The sequence below is a fragment of the Macrobrachium rosenbergii genome, chromosome 48 (assembly GCF_040412425.1).
Source record: "Macrobrachium rosenbergii isolate ZJJX-2024 chromosome 48, ASM4041242v1, whole genome shotgun sequence".
Classification (NCBI taxonomy): domain Eukaryota; kingdom Metazoa; phylum Arthropoda; class Malacostraca; order Decapoda; family Palaemonidae; genus Macrobrachium; species Macrobrachium rosenbergii.
The window spans coordinates 50,022,048-50,044,547 of record NC_089788.1 but is presented as its reverse complement, the minus strand read 5'-3'; the positions used below and the strand labels follow the sequence as shown (position 1 = coordinate 50,044,547).

The window sequence follows — 22,500 nt, the reverse complement described above, 5'->3', positions numbered from 1 at the left end:
ACTAAAACTTCACTTGTACAGTAGAACTAAAACGGACTTTTACAGCTAAAAGTCATGGACGGAACTTGTACAGCCAAAAAGATATTGTTGCATAGCTAAATTTGGCTTTCGAATCTTAGATTCAAAAAAGATATTTAGTAAAGTTTAAAAGGATCCAGAAAAATTAGTCACTCGTACAACTAAAAGAACCTCGAACAATTAAAAGGGCAAGTGTAGTAAACTGGGCTTGTTCAAATAATATTTTAGAAAGAATTAAAGATATTTTCAGCCAAAAGGGACTTGTAAATATATTTATTGCAGCCAAAAGGGACATAGAACTTTTATAATTAATAATAACCAAACCATTCTTGTCTAGAAGACATCTGTTTAAATAAAAGTTGTTTCTGCATCTAAATTAGACCTGTTAATTTAGGACAGACTTATACTGCTGACATGTGGGCTGTAGCTGCAAAGTGCCATTTTCATGAAAAGATGGTAAGAAAATTAATTTTTTCCTCAAATTTTCAGTGCCACGTATGGTGGGGGAAAAAAAGATCTTATAATTCATGGATTTGTTGAAGCAAAATCAAATTATAAAGGCTGATAAGTATAAAATGACTCAGATTCAGGAGTACCACAGAAAAGGCTGAGAAGTATAAAATGGTTCAGATTCAGAAGTACCACATAAAGGCTGAAAAGTATAAAATGTTTGAGATTCAGAAGCACCGCATAAAGGCTGAGAAATATAAAATGTTTCAGATTCTGAAGCACTACATAAAGGCTGAGATGTATAGAATGTTTCAGATTCAGAAGCACCACATAAAGGCTGTGAACTATAAAATGTTTCAGATTCAGAAGCACCACATAAAAGGCTGAGAAGTATAAAATGTTCCTAATTCAGAAGCTCCACATACAGGCTGAGAAATATAAAATGTTCCAGATTCAAAGGCCCCACATAAGGGCTGAGAAGTATAAAATGATTCAGATTCAGAAGTACCACTTTAAGGCTGGGAAGTATAAAATGTTCCAGATACAGAAGCACCACATAAAGGCTAAGAAGTAAAACATTTTTCAGATTCAGAAGCACCACATAAAAGACTGAGAAATATAAATATAAAGTTTCGAATTCAGAAGCACCACATAAAGGCTGAGAAGTATAAAATGTTCCAGATTCAGAAGCAGCACATAAAGGCTGAGAAGTATAAAATGTTCCAGATTCAGAACCCCCACATAAAGGCTATGAAGTATAAAAAGTTTCAAACTGAGAAGCACCTCATAAATGCTAAAAAGTATAAAAGGCTGAGATGTATAAAATATTCCAGATTGAGAAGTACCACATAAATAGCTGAGAAGTATAAAAGGTTTCAAATTCAGAAGCACCACATAAAGGCTAAGAAGTATAAAATGTTTCAGTTTCAGATGCACCACATAAAGGCTGAGAAGTATAAAATGATTCAGAAGCGCCACATAAAGGCTGAGAAGTATAAAATGTTCCAGAATGAGAAGCACCACATAAAGGCTGAGAAGTGTAAAATGTTCCAGATTCAAAAGGTCACATAGAAGGCTGATAAGCATAAAACGTTTCTAATTCAGAAGCACCATATAAAGGTTGAGAAGTATAGAATGTTCCAGATTTAGAAGCACCAGATAAAGGCTGAGAAGTTTAAAATGATTCAGATTCAGAAGCACCACGTTAAAGGCTGAGAAGTGTAAATTTTCCAGATTGAGAAGCACACGAAAATGCTGAGAAGTATAAAATGATTCAGATTGAGAAGCACCACATAAAGGCTGTGAAGTATTAAATGTTCCAGATTCATAAGCACGACATAAAGGCTGAGAAGTATAAAATGTTCCAGATTGAGAAGCACGACTAAAGGCTGGGAAGTATAAAATTATGCAGATTCAGAAGCACCACATAAAGGCTGAGAAGTATAAAATGTTCCGGATTCAGAGTTACCGCATAAAGGCTGAGAAGTATAAAATGTTCCAGATTGAGAAGCACCACATAAAAGCTGAGAAGTATAAATTTTCCAGATTGAGAAACACCACATAAAAGCTGAGAAGTACAAAATGTTCCAGATTCAGAAGCACCATATAAAGGCTGAGAAGTATAAAATGTTTCTAATTCAGAAGCACGACATAAAGTCTGAGAAGTGTAAAATGTTCCAGATTGAGAAGGACCACATAAAGGCTGAGAAGTATATAATGTTCCAGACTCAGAGGCACCACATAAAGGCTTAGAAGTATAAAATGTTCCAGATTCAGAAGGTCACATAAAAGGTTGATAAGTATAAAATGTTCATAATTCGGAAGCACCACATAAAGGCTGAGAAGTATAGAATGTTCCAGATTTAGAAGCACCATTTAAAGGCTGAGAAGTATAAAATGATTCAGATTCAGAAGCACCACATAAAGGCTGAAAAGTATGAAATGTTCCAGATTGAGAAGCACCATATGAAGTCTGAGAAGTATAAAATTATTCAGATTCCGAAGCACCACACGAAGGCTGAGAAATATTAAATGTTCCAGATTCATAAGCACCACATAAATGATGAGAAGTATAAAATGTTCCAGATTGAGAAGCACGACATTAAGGCTGGGAAGTATAAAATTATGCAGATTCAGAAGCACCACATAAAGGCTGAGAAGTATAAAATGTTCTTGATTGAGAAGCACCACATACAGGCTAAGAAGTATAGAATGTTCCAGATTGACAAGCACCATATAAAGGCTGAAAAGTAGAAAATCTTCCAGATTCAGAAGATCACATAAAAAGCTGATAAGTATATAATGTTTCTAGTTCAGAAGCACCACATAAAGGTTGAGAAGTATAGAATGTTCCAGATTTAGAAGCACCACTTAAAGGCTGAGAAGTATAAAATGATTCAGATTGAGAAGCACCACATAAAGGCTGAGAAGTATAAAATGTTCCAGATTGAGAAGCACCACATAAAGGCTGAGAAGTATAAAATTATTCAGATTCAGAAACACCATATAAAGGCTGAGAAGTATAAAATGTTTCTAATTCAGAAGCACCATATAAAGTCTGAGACATACAAAATGTTCCAGACTAAGAAGCACCACATAAAGGCTGGGAAGTATAAAATTATGCAGATTCAGAAGTACCACATAAAGGCTGAGAATTATAAAATGTTCCAGATTCAGAAGGTCACATAAAAGGCTGATAAGTATAAAATGTTTCTAAGACAGAAGCACCATATAAAGGCTGAGAATTATAGAATGTTCCAGATTGAGAAGCACCACATAAAGGCTGAGAAGTATAAAATGATTCAGATTCAGAAGCACCACATAAAGGCTGAGAAGTATAAATTTTCCAGATTGAGAAACACCACATAAAGGCTGAGAAGCATAAAATGTTCCAGATTGAGAAGCACCACATAAAGGCTGAGAAGTATGAAATGTTCCAGATTGAGAAGCACGACATAAAGGCTGAGAAGTATAAAATGTTCCAGATTGAGAAGCACCACGCAAGGGATAAGAAGTTTAAAGTGTTTCATATTAAGAAGCACCACTTATAGGCTGAGAAGTAGAAAATGTTTCAAACTGAGAAGCACCACATAAAGGCTGAGAAGTATAAAATGTTAAAGATTGAGAAGCACCATGCACTCACTGTCATTGGGAAGTTTGCTTTGCCATGCAGTGATCTATAGGATTGTGGACGCTCGGTCAGTTTGAAAAATAATAATAAATGTTATATGGTGTTTTGTGGCATTGTTAGAAATCAGCTCGAGGATTCAGTTTTAATTTACACTAATCTGTTTTCAACGATTTTTTTTATTTTCATTCTTTTTCCATCTCTGATTACTGTTATTCCCAAAGTTTTACGATTGAAGCCTTAATTTTGATAGCTTTTATTTTCATTTATGGGCATAAGGATCGTTAATGTTGTTACTCTTAAGAAAATCTGCTAGATGAATATTGTGATGTATGAGAAAAAGTTTAAGAATTTTATCTGTTTATTGAACTGGCCAAAACGAATTAGCAGTAATATTCAGTAAATATTAAAGTAAATTATATATATGTATATGTATATATGTATATATATATATATATATATATATATATATATATATATATATATATATATATATATATATATATATATATATATATATAAATATAAATATAATTTGCATATATATTTATGTAATATAATATTATATATATATATATATATATATATATATATATATATATATATATATATATATATATATATATATTATATATATATATATATTATATATATATATATATATATATATATATATATATATATATATATATATAACATTTGTTTCATAGTTCCGGTTTCGTGGTAATAAAATATTACTTGATTTGATTTTTCCAAATTCTTCGGGTTGATCATATTTTCTTGTGTTGGTTTTGAATGTGAGTTGTAACTCAACTGCTTGTAAGTCACTTCCTATCATTAAAGAACTGTTTGCCTTACGGTTGTTGCAAACATGTATAGATGACAAGTACTCACAAAATTTTGAAAACCCGAATATGCTTTAAACGTTGTCCTTTAGAAATTTTGCATACATCAGTGACGAGGCGTCCAAATATTACTAAATGGATAAGCTCAGCTTGCTTAATTGTCTGAATGACTGATCTCTTCTGAGTAATTCATGAACTCCGTTCAATTGAGGGCCACCCGTTTGTGGCTTGTTAGTTAGGGAAACGTAGAGGAAATGAGAGAATCCCACATATTTGAATTCTTGTGTTTTTTTATTAGGCACTGAAAATTCCAAGAACTCAAAAGGTTAAAAAATGAATCGTCTCAAGATTATAACCACCGAAAGGAACGAAAGTAAACTTGCGTAAAGTAATTCAACTAGAAAACCAAGGTCATTAGCCTTGACGTTACCTTAGAATAAAAAAAGAGTTCGATTATTGTTAAAAAGCAATTTTATATTTTCATCTGACGGTAGATGCTGACAATATATCAGCAATCACCTCTCTCTCTCTCTCTCTCTCTCTCTCTCTCTCTCTCTCTCTCTCTCTCTCTCGTAAGCTTACAAATGGGGACTTGAGCACAAAACCAAATAATCTCGCAAAACTTTCTCACGTTTGTGAGCTTCAGTGTACTGGTAACTGTTTATGTGCGTTCATATTTTTACTCTTGGTCATATGAAAAATCATACTCACTCGACAAAATTCTAAAATTGCATTTCGGCGTCAACAACTTCGCACGTTTACCACGCTTATATATATATATATATATATATATATATATATATATATATATATATATATATATATATATATATATATATATATATATATATATATATATATGCTACCAGTAGCATTTAGGGGATATAATGTCAGTAGAACATGTGTTTGTGTATGTATACATGAATGTGTTTGTGTGCACGTGTGCCTGTGTAAATTATGTTAGCGTAGGAGTAGTGATAAGGTTCTTCTTATGAAAATCCCACTCTCAAATGCTATCCAACGAGTTTAAACACACACACACACACATATAATAAAGATTTTGCTTATTAAAATCCCATTCTGAAATGTTATCAAGCGTATATAAACATTATAATTATATATATATATATAAATATATATATATATTATATATATATATATATTATATATATATATATATATATATATATATATATATATATATATATATATATATATATATATATATATATATATATGGGAGATGAGCTTCTCTCTTAAAAGTAATGGCAGTCGCGATGTTCACTTCTGTGGGAAGGCTGCAAAGGAATTAACTGTCTTGACACTTTCCTGCATGTTGAGAAAGTCACCAAATGTCCTTGTTTACGTGGTTTTCAGCCCCATACTTAGTGCTGATCCTGCAAAATAACAGAGCGTTGGGAAGAAAAATATGATAGTTTTTTTTTTTTTTTTTTACGAAAAGCTGGATAGTGAAAGGGCAGTGTATACTTGATTGGAAAAGGCAAAGTGATTGTGTCTGAAAAGTTTTGAGTTTGGAAGGAGTATTACTCTCATTATCAGAAAGACTCCCGATATGAGTGAAAAGACAAACCGATCTGTTTGTTAGAGGTTTGTATGTGTAAGTTTTAATAGTGAGTGTATTATGTGCAAGGAATATGATGAATGAGAGTGAAAGAGAATGTTTTTTGGGATAGTCTGAAGCTGTGTCTGGCTGAGTCTGTAGAATGTAAAACTATGATTGTGCCAGGTGACAGAAAAAGAGATGATGCTGTTGGCAGGTATGGGTATGGAGCTCCTGGTGTAAGTGGGAATTGAGAAAGTCTTCGGGAATTGGATTTGGAAAAAGGCCTAGCTGCACACAATTTCCAAAGAGGAGCATTTGGAAAAGGACCTAACTGTAGGAAGTACACAATTTCCAAAAAAGATTAATTGGGAAAGAGAAAAGACTGAGGAAAGAAGTTTGTTACATTTTGTATTTATATAGTCAATGAAAGGGTAAGTTAATGGATGTATTGATGTGAACAGAAGTGACTGGAAGTAGATTTGGTCATTGTTTGGTTGAAGTGAAAGTTAAGATAGATATAAGTTTCAATTGGAGAGGAAGGTATACAAATGTTGCGGTAAATGGTATCAAAAAAGTGAATTTGATAAGAAGGAAGTTAGAAGATAGATGAAATATGAACAAAGGTTCAAGATACAGAAGTAGAGAGAATAGATTATGCGGATGAAAAATGTCGAGATAGATTCATAGGGTCACTGGGGAGAGTTTGTGGTTATAGGAGGGTAGGAAGAGGGACTACAAACTGTAATTTGTGGGATGAGACAAAGAGAGATTTAGTAAAAAAAAAAAAAAAAAAATTATTTTAAGCTCAGTTTGCATGACAACTGAGATTATGGTACAAATGGATAGATAAGGTAGCCAATAAGAAAGTGAGAGAAGATGGTAGACAAAACAAATAGAGATGTGAACAAGAACTCTACCAGAATAAATTGTGTACAAGGCAGTAAAAACTGAGCAAAGGGTTAATAAATAAATGGATCTCAGAATAGAACATGCGGATGGAGAGATGCTGTTTGGGTCTTGTTAGTAAATATTTCGCTGAAATATTGAATTTTGAAAACAGGAGAGAAGATGCAAGGAGGGAAATTAAGTGGTTGAAGAATTAAAATGCATAAGGAGTTAATGGGATTACGAGTGATTTGCGGCTACAGAGTGATGATATTGGTTTGGAATGTATGCCTAGATGAGGGACATTGTGCCTTAGAATCAACTTAAAGGTGATGGAGATGACTGCAAGAATAAAAATGCTCAGCTTTACTTAGTATACCAGGTGAAATGTACAGTTGGATTTTGATTGAAGGTCAAGCATGTGACATACACATTGATAGGGAAAGTATAATATGGATTTAGACAAAGAAGAGGATGTGTGGATCATGCGTTTGTTACTTATTTATGTGTGACGTCAAAAAGTAAAGAGATAATGCAGTATGTGGCATAAGTGGACCATGAAAAAGCTGATGATAAAATAGAAGCAATTTAGTAGGTGTTGAGGATTTAAGGTAGACAGGAGGCGTTGGAAGCAGTTGAAAGTTTTTATAATGGAACTGAAGCGTGTGTTAAAATATATAGGCCAGAAAGTGACTGTGGTGTAAAAGCGGATCACATGGTTGTGTTATGTGTCCGTGGCTGTTTGATATTTTTGTTGATGCAGTGGTGAGAGAAGGTAGGGAAAGGAAATTAGATTTTAGTGCAAATATACTACTGACTGAGGATATTGAAATGAAACTACAGAAACTAGTGAAAGAATTTGTAAAGGTTTGCAGAAGGAGAAACCTGAGAATAAGTGTGAGTAAGAGGACGGTTATGGAGACAAATGGAAACCAAGAGGATGGGGCAATGGAAGTTGTCATGAATGGTGGAAGACTGAAAGTGGTTGACTCGTAAATGTATTTAGAGGTAAATATTACAGATGATAGTAGGATGCCAGAAGAGGTGATTCACAAAATAAGTGAAGTACGGAAATTAGCAAGAGGGGTGTGTAAAAGATTAGAAAGAGATGTTGAAGATGCTGGAAAAATACAGTAAAATTGGTATTGACAAGAAAATGAATAAGTATCAAGGAAGTGTTGGAATGCGTGCAAGGTAGATAGAAAGAGAATGGTGTGTGCGAGTGGGTTCGACACGGTACTGATGACTCTTTGGAGTAAGTGTACGAAACGTAAATGTTGTGGAAGATATCTACACAGATGGATCATCGACAATTCAGCTTTTAATGTATATGTAACAGTGGCAGTGACCGTTGTGTTTCATTTGTTGTGGAGCCTCGCATGCGAAAGAGAGCGTATTCTTTACAGGGATATATATATATATATATATATATATATATATATATATATATATATATATATATATATATATATATATATTATATACATGTATATATATGTATATATATATATATGTATATATATTTATTATATACATATATATATTATATATATATATGTGTATATATATATATATACATATATATATATATATATATATATATATATATATATATATATATATATATATATATATATATATATAAATCCCTTATTATTAAGTAAAAGCTAGTAATCCTTAGAGAAAGAATATACGTGTGTGTCATTTGGGGTACTAACATTTTCATGCATGTAAACAAAATCAAACTCTTCAGTGGAAATTAGACAAAACATCTGTCTGTCTTTCTGAGTTTGGAATATTGGGAGCAGTGGGTATCCTGCGACCAAAGAAATTATTCGCACAGAAAAAACAGTACTTCATACCCTGTAGTTATTGTTCAATTAAGTTGGCCTTGTGCCATCACAAATTCATTCTGTCGCCAGTAGCATGTAGGGGTATAATACCAGTAGATTGGCAAAAGGGATGTAACATGAAAATGATGCTTGGGTGAAATAATTTATGTCCTTAAAATGGAACTCAGCTCAAAGTAATACTCTGTGATACAAGAGAGATTCTGTGTTCATGATGAAAACGGCGGTTGGTTCTATTCGAGAGAAAAAAAAAATTCCAAATTAATCTGAGGAATATATAGCCCGGATCGATCGGGAGAATGGACATCTGAAGGTCATTGGAACAATGGACGGGAATGATAGGATGAAAATCCTTCTCTCATCCTGCTGCTGCTGCTGCTCCTCCTCCTCCTCCTCCTCCTCCTCCTCCTCCTCCTCCTCCTCATCCTCTCTTGCTTCTGCTTCTTTTCCTCCTTCTCTTTCCCCCCAGCCCCCACCTTGCCCCCAAAACAGCGTCCCCTCATCTCTCCAGAACATCCTTTTTCTCTTAGGGTTGATATATCACTCAAATTATTTTTTCATGGGAAACGAAATTTTCGTTTAAAATATTTTTCTTGAATTTCATGCTATTGGCAATGAAAAACTACTAATCAAAAGGACAACTACTTGTGCATTGCCACATGTATCCGATCAGTGACTCCAGACTAATGTTAAAAAGATGTAAAAAGTGTCGGTGTAAATCTAAAAGCCCAAAAATAAAATAACATTTTTATTATATATATATATATATATATATATATATATATATATATATATATATATATATATATATATATATATATATATATATATATATATATATATATGTGTGTGTGTGTGTGTGTGTGTAAATAAATCCCTTAAAAAAAAATGTAGTTTTGGGGGGTTTTTAGATTTACACCGACACTTTTTGTATCTTTTTAACATTAGTCTGGTGTCACTGATCGGCTAGCAAGAAATAAGTACATTTTCCTTATTTATATATACACACATATATATATATAATATATATATATATATATATATATATATATATATATATATATATATATATATATATATATATATATATCACTGGTAAAGATGATGATGGATTCATTGGAGCGTTCATTCATAGTTCCTGTAAAGCAGTAGTTTCGTCGATTTCATTTTTACCTTGCACCACTTGATTTTAGATTAGATACGTTGTACAAAATAATTCGTAAAGGGCAATAAGAACTGGCAGAAGCTTATACAGTAATACATAGGAGGTAATGGCCTTATTGTTACCTACTTTTATTTGTGAAGTATACGTCTTTACACAAGAGAATTGTTGAAAAGTGTTCGTTAACAAATGTATACATTGAAATCCACTCACCCATTTTGTGTGTGTATATACATATATAATATATGTATATATATATATATATATATATATATATATATATATATATATATATACATATATATATATATGTATATATATATATATATATATATATATATATATATATATATATATACTGTATATATATATACATATATATTTATGTGTGTATATACAAATATTATATATATATATATATATATATATATATGTAAGTATGTATGCATGCATGTATTTGTATATATATACATATATATATATGTATGTGTTATTTTTTCCCCCATTCACTTATTGTCGATTTTGTGCGGAAGCATCCTCACCGTGAACGAAAAACGACTAATTACCATTATTTCTTTCTCGAAGGTAATAATACCCACAAAGTTTCAGATTCATTTTTAATAGTTGATATTCGTTGCATATTTTTCATGTTTGTTTGTTACTCTTTTTCATTTTTACTTGAAATGATTATGATGAACAAGAGTATTATTGGATAAGTATGGCAATTAGAACTGTTTTATATAACTTCTGGTTGTGGATTATTCTTTGTTTTATTTTCTTCAGTACATGTTCCTAATAAAGCAACGTTATACTTTTAATTTCTGAAATAATGATTAAAATCCATTCATTTTTAATCGATAAATTCCATTATTTTACATGATATTATTATTGTCATCAGCATATATTTTCTTTTATAGATACATTGTATATGTTATATAGATTCTTTTTGGTAAGTCATTTCCATAATTCCCAAATAAGTTTTTCTCTTTGTAGAACTGAATTCCATAGATGAACGCCCATTACACAGAGAGACGTGGTATCCTTAAGTAGTTTTCATTTTCCTCTACAGATCTGATTTTTACTTGCCAGTTTTTACATCCACGTTTTTTTTTCTTTTGTTTTCACGTACATATATTCTATATTCAGTTATAGATAATTTTGTATTATTTTATATTCGCTTATATTTAAATATGATCCTTACCTATATAATATATTATATATATATATATGTATAAATATATGCAGTATATATGCATTAATATAGCTTAATTCATGGCTTGGAAGCTAAAAATACTTTTGCCCTCATCAGTATTTTTGTAATTTCGACCGATAAGCATTTTATTTATTTATTTACTTATTTTTTTTATTCGTTAATTTTTTTGCATTTCGTACAGTTAGTTTTTGAACCTTCTATACTTACGTCATTATCTGTTAACAAACCTCAAACTTATTTTTAAAAATTCAGCCCGCTAATGAGGGCTTGAGGTTTGAATTACAGGTGTTACGGGACGGAAATGGGAATTTTTTAGTTTCAAAGTTGTCATGAAAGAAATCTGGAAATGGGTTCCTGCTCCAGTCGTGCATGCCCATCCATATGTGATTTTTACTGTATATTCTTAAACATACTTAAATATAATTTTGAAGAAAAACTACTCAAGAGAAAATTTCCTTCAAAAATCTTTTTTTACTTTTTCCTATCAAAAGCTAACCAACGTAAATATAGTGAAAACTGCAGGTAAAGGACCTCTGAAGAGATTTTCCAATTATATATAAGGAGTTCAGTAACTGATGAAGCAGAATTTGTGACAAGAATAATTTGTTGTCTTGAACTTTTTTTTATTTTTTGTTTTATTTTTTGCACTTTTCTTCATTTTATTTCTCCGCTTATAATAATTTTAATTTATTTAGAGTTTTAGAAATATTAATTGATATTGTGAATAATTATGCTTGAATGCTTATTCATTGTGTCGATATGTAAAAGTAGTGTTGTGAACAGTGAATAACTTTGATAATAACATTAATAATATTTTGTATGAATTTAGTTGCTCTTTCTCCATAGGAATTATTTTCTTTTTTATCTCGTTTACTTTGTAATATGTTACGTATGTGGCAAATGAAGAGTGACATTATGAAAAAGCTTCATATACAATGTAGCTTTGGAAAATTATTATAAACATCGTATCACAGATACCAATTTACAAGAATTTAGTTGGTAAATATAGATAGATAGATAGATAGACAGATATATTTGTGTGTTTGTGTTTGTGTTTGTCTAAGATATTACAGAACAAGAATTTAGTTGGTATCTGTGACACGATGTTTATATTCATTTTCCAAGGCTACATTGTATATGAAGCTTTTTCTTAATGTCACTCTTCATTTGCCACATCTGAATTTTCAGCTTGTCACAGATTAAGAATATTGTTTTGCAGTGAAGGCGTAGATTTTTTCAGGTGTCAGTTAGCTGGTAATTCAAGAGGCAAGTTCAAGGCCAGATTGCTTGCAAAGACTAGAAGCATCTCGCTACTCTTTGTGTCTGGAGCGTGAGTGGATTTCCTTTGAATGCTTTTGCTGTAATCGTTTAACGGAAGAAAACATTTCATCTTGTGACTCTCCGCTGAATGTAGACGTTTGATCTCTCTCTCTCTCTCTCTCTCTCTCTCTCTCTCTCTCTCTCTCTCTCTCTCTCTCTCGGAAATACGGGTTCTCTATCTTTGTATTTCTAAGCATCTGGAGGAGATGATTTCAAGAAGAGTGCTCCCTCAGACGTGGGTGTTATTGGGTACGTGTTTGTACCGTAGAGTTCCACCCCTTTCCCAAAATCGACGCTGGTCCCACTTCTCGCCAACCTCCGACATAGCAGTCAACCAACCCGTAGTGGTATCGAGAGGCTCCGGTGCTCCTTATAACGTTTTCCTGAATCGTCATCTTTTCTGACGTAGCAAGTGCGATCAGCTGAGCGTCGTCGTAAGGCTCGCAGCGGATATGATGCCAATTTTGAGATGCGTGAGGGGGAGGAGGAGGCTGGTGGAGAGTAAGCACAGAGAACAATAAAACGGGGAATTTCGGATGGGAGCATTATGTTGATTCGGTGGTGTGTTGCCTCCTCCTCCCACTCCTCCTCCTCCATCCCTCGTGACGCTAACATCACCCCCAACCCCCTTTATTTCACCCTCCACCTACTCCTCCCCCAACTCACTCGCATCGCTCCGGCATCCCTCCCTCCCTTCCTCCCTCCCTCCCTTACACAACACCCCCATCTAGCTCTCTTATTATCCCTTCTACCCCTTTCCCTTCCCCCTACTCTCTTTCGAAGAACTTTCCCTCCCTCTCTCCCTCCCTTTCTCCCAGGAAAGACAAAGAGGAGATCGTTTGTTAAACGATGCCATCTTTGGACGAGTAATTTTTTTCTAACACACCAGTTAAAGGAAAGACTCGTAAAGTGCTTCGCCTGTATTGATTAGGAGAAATGATTAATCGTCACGGCCCTTTTTGCAGGTTTTCCCGATACAAAGCGTCGTCGGTTGGCGTGGACCGCCGTATGATTCTCTCTCTCTCTCTCTCTCTCTCTCTCTCTCTCTCTCTCTCTCTCTCATAGGCTTCTAATGCAAGCACTGCAGATGACCCCACCCTATCCCCTTAGATTGACCCATTCCTTTGAGATTTATCCTCCTTCCTTCTTTCTGTTATGCAGTTTTCCGTCAGCTTCCACTCTCCTCTTCACCCACCCCTTCACGGCATTCTCGAACTCCCTGAACTCCAGCCCCCTTCCGAAATACCTTGCCTGCTGCTTCACCTTGCTCACATTGCTATTTTTTCTCTCTCTCTCTCTCTCTCTCTCTCTCTCTCTCAGAAAAAAAGCAAGAAAACCCATATCCAAGCAAGATGCTTACGTTAGCCAGTATTGATATAGGAATCCTTCAAGGAAACTATGAACAGCTATCTAACAGAGAAGCTAGACTGAGCCAGAATTGCATGCAAAATCATACTCATTTCATTATGTTGTTTTATTTATGCAGATATTTGTAACGCGCACACACAAAGTATGTATAATATATATATACATACATATATATATATATACATATATGTGTGTGTTTATGTATATGTACACATACATACATATATACATACATACATATATGTGTGTGTTTATGTATACTCACACACATACACACAGGTGGGTGTACTCGCTGTTATGCTCATTTTATCACTTAAGGTCACTAGTGTATGCACATTCCGAATAATAATAATAATGATAATTACTAATAATAATAACAATAACAATAATGATATTATTATTATTATTATTATTATTATTATTATATTACTACTACTACTACTACTACTACTACTACTACTACTACTACTACTACTACTACTACTATTAATATTATTATTATTGGTAAAAAGTCGACGAACATTCACGTTCTAGTTGGAAATAAAAAAAAAAGACAAGTAAAGTCAGATTCGAGCAAAAAAAAAAAAACTACTATGATGATATTGCAGGAGCTCCTCCTTTGCTTATTGTTCATCAGTAAAAATGTATATATAACAAGAAGAAATAGAAAGTTCGCAAAATAGGTGTTTCTCTCCTATTATTATTATTATTATTATTATTATTATTATTATTATTATTATTATTATTATTATTATTATTATTATTATTATTATTATTATTATTGAAGAAATCTTTTCCTCATGGCTGTCAAGTCTGTACAAGAAATTCTTATTGAAATTTTAAAAACTAAAAAATATTCTTTCTTAAGGAAACAGCTCTGGTATTGCTTGCATTATGATTGTGCATTTAGACATTTTAAAAATATATTCCCTTAATACCGATTCCTCTATAAGGGAATATGAGAATTTATAAAATTCAATAGTACCTTCGATAATTTTAAGGAACCTTCCCTCAGCTGTGTGTGATTGATAGTGGAGGGAATTAGCAATGAGAAGCTTTAGTATGTAACAGAAGTGGGTGAAAATAATGAATTTAAAAGAAAAATGTTGTTTGGCAATGGGGGATCACAATAAAACGAAATGCGCTAGCCTTATGTCGAAAGACCTGACAACAGCTTATGAAGTCTAGTTAATTAATTTTTATTATAATTGTTACTGAATGGTTAACATTCATTCCCCTGAGGGCAACCAAAGAGGCCTAAAACTTTAAAAGCAAGGTTCAGTAGAACAGGTGGCATTCCCCATAATGTTTAAAATGAAAAATCCAAATAGAAAATGCTTATAGAATAATTTTTAGATTAAATTAGAATAATATATGCGAATGAAATAATTACCAGTAAATAAAACAAAATATATATATATATAAGTAATAAGAAATGGAGCCACGTTACTAAACTGAAAAGAGGAAACTGGAAAGCATTAGAATTATGAAAGTTTCACGCCAGATATGATAAGAGTTCAGCAAGGATTGCTTAGATAGAATAGTTGTTTGCAAATTAAGTTTGTCAAAATCGTTGCAATTTCCTAAAACACCCAGCATGTTATCTTATCTCTGCAATTGTGTATGATACGGTGCATACCCTTCGTGTGATACTCTTAATTAACAGGTTCTCTTTCCCTCCCTCGGTTTTATCATAAGCTTTTCCCAGGCCCATATATGCTACACGTAGCATTCTTTTACACACAAACACTTGATACACACACTCATAATTATGTACTCACACTGCTATTCCACTATCAATCCTTCTGCCATCTGCTGAAAGTGTTACCATAAACTTTCCCTGGTATTTTAAATATGGTATGCCTCTATAATATTTACAGCCAACTGCATCAGCTATGCCCTTATACAGATGAACAATTGGTCATCTTGCCCATTCCCTTGCAACCTTACCATCATCTGTCCGTACCTTGCACATCCTGATCAGCTACTCAGTCACACTTTCTCAGCTGTACCATAATATCTCAAATATAAACCCACAAATTCCGAATGTCTTCCCATTTCACTCTGTTAATTGCCCTATTTCAAGCCACTTCAGGAAGCATTCTCAAATCATACAAACCCCTTCAATTCTTACATCATTCACATAAGTCTTTCTTGTATTTTCTACCACAACTTAAAATATTAGTTCTACTGACTCAGTACTGCTTTCTCTTCTACCAGCATTGCCCCCATTTGTATCTTATCCTCAAAGTTCCATTTGCTTAATGATGTTTTTTTCTGTATTATCTTCCCTGAAGAACAATTTTTTTTAAGTATTTGCTCTGATTTACTCCTGAATAATTAACATACCAAAATTTTTTTGCACTCACTTTGTCCTTGTCTGCCTCGTGTCTAACCCTTCCTCTCCAACTGAAATTTATGTCAGCTTAAACTCTTGGTTCAAACCTGAAAACCATCAGATATACCTCCAGCCAGTGCTCATCTGTCTGTTACACCCGTCAAACTGCTCTTTCATCTAGTCTGCACTGCGATAGAATTTATTTCTTGTGCTATTTGGCTAATATGTTGGTGTCAGACCTTTGGGAATAATAACAGGATGTTTTTGGCTAAAATAGTGGCTTCCTCCTGAATTACAGTAATATTGATAAATATATAAAATAATGACATAGTAGGAAGGTCAGAAATAAAGGACACTGAAACAGCGTTTTGTTTTGTTGCTATGTAATTAGTATATTTTTATTATGTGTTGTGATGATAATACATATGTATACAGTATGTATATATATATATATATATATATATATACTGTATATGTATGTATATATATATATATATATATATATATATATATATATATATGTATATATATATATAGGCTCTATAATTTATATACTGTAGATTTCTTTCCATAATTTGTTACTCCAGATTTCTTCCCATGGGTCCCTCGTAGGCGGAAAAACCACAAAATGACATATTAGAAATATCTGAAACCACATACATACATACAGACACACATGCATCCATCCATATATACATACATATATATATATATATGCACATACATATATGTATGTGTGTATATATGGATGGATGCATGTGTGTCTGTATGTATGTATGTGGTTTCAGATATTTCTAATATGTCATTTTGTGGTTTTTCCTCCTACGAGGGACCCATGGGAAGAAATCTAGAGTAACAAATTATAGAGCCTGATTATGTTGGTGAGGGTAAAAATTAATATTATGGTACACGATGATATAAGCCATAATAATGGCAAAATAATGAGATTATTATTATTATTATTATTATTATTATTATTATTATTATTATTATTATTATTATTATTATTATTATTATTATTAGGCATTAAATGGTGACGAATCACATTAAGATACGTTATCTGGGAATATTTTTTGTAGGATTCTTCCACCTAGGCTTTTTGTAACCGTGAAGCATTTATTATCAGTAATGCACAATCTTCCTACTGCTAGCTTTTTATTTTTGTAACTCTTATCTTATTTAGGTTTAAACGGGTAATAGGCTAATTGCCTGCCAGTCATTCGCGTTAAGTGTGAGAATGGTGCGTTAAAGTATGTTAGAACCTCGTTTTTCCAAATATCTGGTGAAACATTCGTGAGTAATAATGTTTAACTTCGCGTACCTGCTTTGTTACCTTAGGTGTTAAGTGCAGTCCCTGCAGGTAGCCTGTTTCAGCATGAGGGTAGGGTAACAAATATGAAACAAAGAATAGCCTTACAGAAATGGAAAGTTATATTTCATAATGGATTAATACCTAATTATATAGTGTTTTCTTAAGATGATGACAATTTTTTGTGCAGATAGAATTTGTGAAAGCAGGTTATAGAAGTAAATTTTTCGATGTGAAATTTCAAATGTTTTCACATTGTTATACAGTATATAATGTGGATTTTACCAGTTTTTTTTTCTTCGGTTTTTCACATCTTCAAACTTCCACGCGTGCAGGGAATATTTTTCTCAACATTTGATGATCCATTTCATTTACATCCTTCAGTACTTCAGTCTCAGTTTAGGTCTTTATAATTAATGTAGCCAATAAGGAGAGAGTATGAGCAACCAACCAAAAAGTAGTAGCAGACTAGTCTACGTTAAATCAGTCTCGTTAACCACCTCTTAATACGTGAAAATATTTAATCATCTCCTTTATGGCCGAGTTAAGTATTGCCCATTCACCATATTACAAACATATTCGGCAAGTCGATAACTCTCCAAGCTCGATGAAGTCTTCTTGGCTTAGATCGTTCCCTGGCTTTCCCTTGACGTCATCTAACTGAAGAATCAGCATTTGTGATATTTTATCAGATGTCAAAGTCATTTTGCTGTGTAAACTTGCCATTATCATGAAGTTTATTTATCTTTTATTTTAGGAGCTCATGGTACAGGGGCAAGGCTTTTACTAGGGTTGTGGGTGCTGTTTAAGTTTGTACTGTGTGAAATAACATTGTTGGTCTCTGAATATGTTATAGAAACAGGAAAGAAGTACGTGAAATGTATGAAAAATGTGGACTCCTTCCTATTCCCTATATTGAGAACTACCAACATTAAGGTTTTACACTCTGATTGTCCAAAAAGGATGGCGAAGTAATTTTAAATGCGGAGTCCACATAGTATGTCATTTTTGGTACAAGTCATATATAGCATAAATTACATTTTCCGGTAATTGCCGTAAAAAATTAAGCATCTTACTTATAATGTATCAAGTACATTGGGTACAAGACACGTCTGAGTGTATTGCTTCCCGGGTGTTAAGAAACGTAGGAAAAGATAATTTTCGTGGCTCTGTTCTATAAATGAAAACTATCGCAGATATAATAAATAAAACTAATTCTTAATATATTCATATTTTGTACCCATACCGTTAAATTATCCTCTACTGTGTAATGGCTGGTTTCAATGGTAATAAACTATGAAAGTATTAGAAAGGCTGTTTATCGTAGTTTTGCAAGGGGCAAAAAAATTATCTATCTTTTACTTTATTTTTGGCGATTATATTTTTATATCAAAGTTTTTGTTTATGGCTAACTTCAGCCCATCATAATGGCTTGATTTTTGTTATCTTTTGTATTTAAAATTGTGGTAAGTTACATTTGTTCAGCTTTGAAATAACACCAGAATTAAAGTTGTAAAGATGAAAGCTAACCCAACCGACCAATCAACGAAATACATTGTCAAGAAATTCCATGTTAGAGAATCATAAAATTATCTGCATTTTTCCTTACATATGACATCCAGTAACTGGTATAATTGCAAATATTTTCCTTTCGCAAAGAAAGAGAAATGTGGCAAATCACAAACGTGATCAGGGAAAGATGCTTGCACCACGGAAGCCGTGCTACATGCGGTTAGGTAATATATGGAATCATAGTGCATTTAGTGAAGTAGTTATAGATATATATATATATATATATATATATATATATATATATATATATATATATATATATATATATATATATATATATATATATATATTTATATATATGTGTATAATATATGTACATATACATATATATAAATATATTATATATATATATATATATATATATATATATATATATATATTAGCATGTTTATATGTATTGATATGAAAATGGAATTTTATATTTGATAAACCTTTTATTTTCCTCATTTTTTTATTGTTTTCTTGCCTTCTTGTTCTAGCGTGAGAAAATCAAACACTGATATTACAAATTATGAATACATACCGATGAATTTTAAATGAACGTGTTTGCCTCTGTACTTATTTGAACATTCTTTTTCGTCTCACTATCAGCGCATAGGATGTATGTGTGTATGCGTGTGTTCATTTTATTCATAAAAGAAGAATAAATGCTTTTCGGTGCTACTTGAACTTGCACATATAACAATATATTCATCCCTTTTATATATGTATTTGCTCATCTCTCTAACTATATAATATATATATTATATATATACACAGTATATATATATATATATATATATATATATATATATATATATATATATATATATATATATGTGTGTGTGTGTGTGTGTGTGTGTGTGAATGTGTGTATCCATATACATATATATGTATATAATATATACATATTTATATAATATATATAATATATACACATATTTATAAAACATAAATATATATAAATATATATATATATATATATATATATATATATATATATATATATATATATATATATATATATATATATCCATATCCATATATATATATATATATATATCCATATCCATATATATATATATATATATATGCATATATATATATATATATATATATATATATATATATATATATATATATATATATATATATATATATATATATATATAATAGAGCTCTTGGCTTGGACTTGCCAGATACTTAGTTCAATCCCGGTCTGCTTCCCGCCAGTCGACCAAGCTGTAAATGGGTATCATCGTCAGCTGGGGTCAAGAAAAGGGCATAGAGCTAGCAAACTTATTTTTAGTGACTTGAATAGATCCGGAAGACTCTACCCTGCTGGGGCCACCCTCATTGAGGGGGAAATTGTAGTAAATGTTTACATGATGTGAAGGGATATCTATGTTATTATTATTATTATTATTATTATTATTATTATTATTATTATTATTATTATTATTATTATTATAGAAGAATAGCTAGAACTTTCCTTTTCATTTTTTCATTTGGAAAGAGAGTGTTTGTATACATTAATATCATAGTTGTAATGATGTTATGAAAGGAGTGGCAATTGGTAGATAATTCGATTTATGAAGAGGAGCTGTGCATGATCATTTTTCTTGATATTGAATATGGTAACTGTATGAATGCTGTCAATTTCAAGGCAAGTCATTACAGAACCATAGATTGGAGTGATGTGAAAAAATAAAAGATAATTGTAGGATCGAACTTTTTAAAGAACTGAAGGTGAAATTTGAGATGAATGTGTATAATATTTCATAGTAAAGTTGTGACAAGTAGAAGTTGGTGTGGGCATACCTAAATAGAAGATACACACACTGAAGATGAAATTAAACACTAAGTGCTGGGTGTAGAATCGCAAATCGGGATTAATGCCAAGCAATGACTTCTAATGGAATAAAGTTCCCTCTATAATTGTTGAAGGTGAAACATGAAGCACATTTTGTGCACGAAGATTTGAAGATGTCCTGTGTATATGGAATGAGGCATTAGAAAGAGGAAACAGTTCATGAAAAGGCTGTAGTAGTAGGATGTCTTGAGACAGCAAGGGTTCTTGATCTTTGAATAGCTCATGTGTTGGACTTGGTAGACAAAAAATAGTAATATAAGAACAAGTTAACAAGGAGGTGGCAATGCTTTTATATTCACCGAAAAGGAAGGCTTTTAGTTTTTTCATAATCTATATGTGAAGGATGAAAATGTAATTTCCTTATGACAGTTATAAATTAGTTTTTATTGTATATCTTCGTTCAAATATACTGTAAGAGATTTTGGATACCGTAAAGACTGTACTTTATTGAATGCTTGTGTCCTTGTTTCCATCTGTTTCTGGTTATGTAAAAACATTAGGATGCCCGTCCCATCGGGATTTATATATACATACATACATACATATATATATATATATATATATATATATATATATATATATATATATATATATGTATATATATGCTTATGTCACTAAATAGCGCGTGACAATATATTCAGCCAAAGCCACAGGAAAAATAAAAAGGAGTACCAAGCGCTTTCGTGTTATTTCAACACATTTTCACTTTGGCTGAATATATATATATATATATATATATATATATATATATATATATATATATATATATATATATATATAAATGTATGTGTGTGTGTGTACATACATACATACAAAAATAGTCATTTGTATATATATGTATTATATATACATATATATGGTGAGTGTGTGTGTGTGTGTGTGTAATAAACACCTCCCTATGTTTGGAAGAATGAAACGTTTCAAATTAAGTTGAAAGTCATGGAGCTTCATTGAAAAGAATGGATGTTCATAGACGCAGTGGGCTGTATTTTGCTCTAGTAGCTCAAAATTAGTCTACAATTTTGTGTTACTCCGTATACATACATCATAAAAACAAAAACGACGTTATGAAGTTTTTCAAGAGCCTGCCCTTACTAAGAATCCTGTGCACGATTTGGTATGTATATATATATATATATATATATATATATATATATATATATATATATATATATATATATATATATATATATATATATATATATACATATATATATATATATATATATATATGTGTGTGTGTGTGTGTGTGTGTGTGTGTGTGTGCGCGCGCGCCATTTCTCTAAGTCCAAGAAATTGAGGATATGTGGTGGTATTGTCATGAGAATTTAAGTGAACACTCATGATAATTTATGACTCAAGGTGAACGGCTGAACAGCATGCATGTGACAAAATGGAAAGTTACGTACAATTAAAGACGGAAGTACATTAAAGAGCAGATAGAACTAAGAATAAGACAAAATGCCAATATAAAATATGAAAGTTGGAGGAAAGAAGAGAAGTCAGGACATTAATTAAGTACAGATAAGACTGGAAAACAAAGGTAGAGGTAATAGAAATGGAAGGAGTCTAGTTCACAGTCTATATTTTCCTACAGAACTAAATAAATACGGCTATTGACATGAAG

General features: G+C 31.9%; 1 protein-coding gene across 5 annotated transcripts in view; it reads left to right on the top strand.

Moving 5' to 3' along the window:
- The window catches only part of LOC136831376 (uncharacterized), a 1,849,518-nt gene that overhangs the window by 1,416,337 nt on the left and 410,681 nt on the right, over positions 1–22,500 (top strand). The gene's annotated exons all lie outside the window — the stretch shown is intronic.